We start from the raw sequence: 1,395 nt of genomic DNA, 5'->3' as shown, positions 1-1,395 counted from the left end.
CGGCAACCCGGCGGCGCCGGACGCGCCCGACGACTCAGGGCCCGCCGCGCTGGGCAAGCGCTGCTTCCGCTCGAGCTTCGACGAGGTCCTCGCGCTCAACGTCAACATGCGCGCGGAGGCGAGTGCGATCCGCTGGGTGCGATTTCTCCAGCGGATGCGCCGGGGCGAGTGCACGCGCGCCCCCGCGCGCGACTCCGACCAGGACCTCCTCAACGGCCGCGCGCTCAACCGCCTGCCGCCGGCGGAACAGTCCGTCTTCCGCGGGGCCGCGCGCCTCTGCCCGCGGAACAAGAGCTGCATGCGCGAGAACATCGAGCACGCCAAGGCTACGGGCAAGTCCGCGCGCGTCCTCGTCGCGACGTGGCACGGGCGCCACGCCAAGCCGGGCGAGACCTTCCAGCTCGTGGCCGAGACGTTCATCTGCATCGGCATGCTCATGGCCATCTGCGTCAACTTCGGCGAGTTCGGCCCGGGCATCCTCGTCAACGGCATGCGCGGCCGCGTCGTGTCGTGGCTCCTCGACGCCGCCGGCGAGGTCGAATACGTCGTGCTCGACATCCCCGACTACACCGGCCCGCGCCTCTACCCCGGCGACGACCCTCGCCACGCCACCTGGGTGCCCGTGCCCAAGATGGAGCGGAAGTGCTCCAAGAAATGCTGCGCGCGGACGGGCTTCCCGCTCGTGCCCGCGCACGCGGCGACGACGCACAAGTGGCAGGGCCTGGGCGCGGGACCGGGCCAGCCCGTCAAGCACATCACGGTCTTCTTCCCCACCAAGGAGGACGGCAAGAACTTCTGGCCGCCTCGGCCGGCCGTCCCCTACGTCATGTGCTCGCGCGCGGCGTCGCTGGACGCCATCGCCATCGCCGAAGCGCAGGACGCCAGCTTCTTCGCCGACATGGCGGCGTCGGCCGCGGCGATCGCGGTCCGCGAGCTCGACGAGGACTACGCGCAGAGGAGTAATGACCTCTGCGCGCGGTACGCCCACCGCCTCGAGGACAATTCCTACCACGCGTTGCTCGCGCGCTTCGACGTCCGCTGCGACGACGGCATCCGCGACGCCGGCGAGCTCCGGGACCTCCGGGTGGCCGCGCTCGCATTCAAGGTTCGCTACAACAAGGCTCACTGCGACTATTTCCGGGACGACCCCGACCGCGTGGAAGACGGCGACGACCCCGAGGCCTACGCGGCGGACCTCGCCACCGCGATCGCCGAGCTCGCGGAACTCGGCGTCAACGCCGCCGCGGACCTCGGCGTCGACCCCGCGGCGCCGCCGCCGCGGCCGCCGCCCCCGGCGCGGCCGCCGCCCCCGGCGCCGCCGCCGCCCCCGGCGCCGCCGCCGCCCCCGGCGCGGCCGCCGCGCGGGCCGGCGCAGTCGAAGCGCCCGCCGAAGCG

Source organism: Aureococcus anophagefferens (genome assembly GCF_000186865.1).
Source record: "Aureococcus anophagefferens unplaced genomic scaffold AURANscaffold_10, whole genome shotgun sequence".
NCBI lineage: Eukaryota > Pelagophyceae > Pelagomonadales > Pelagomonadaceae > Aureococcus > Aureococcus anophagefferens.
Note: the sequence above shows the minus strand (reverse complement) of the source record.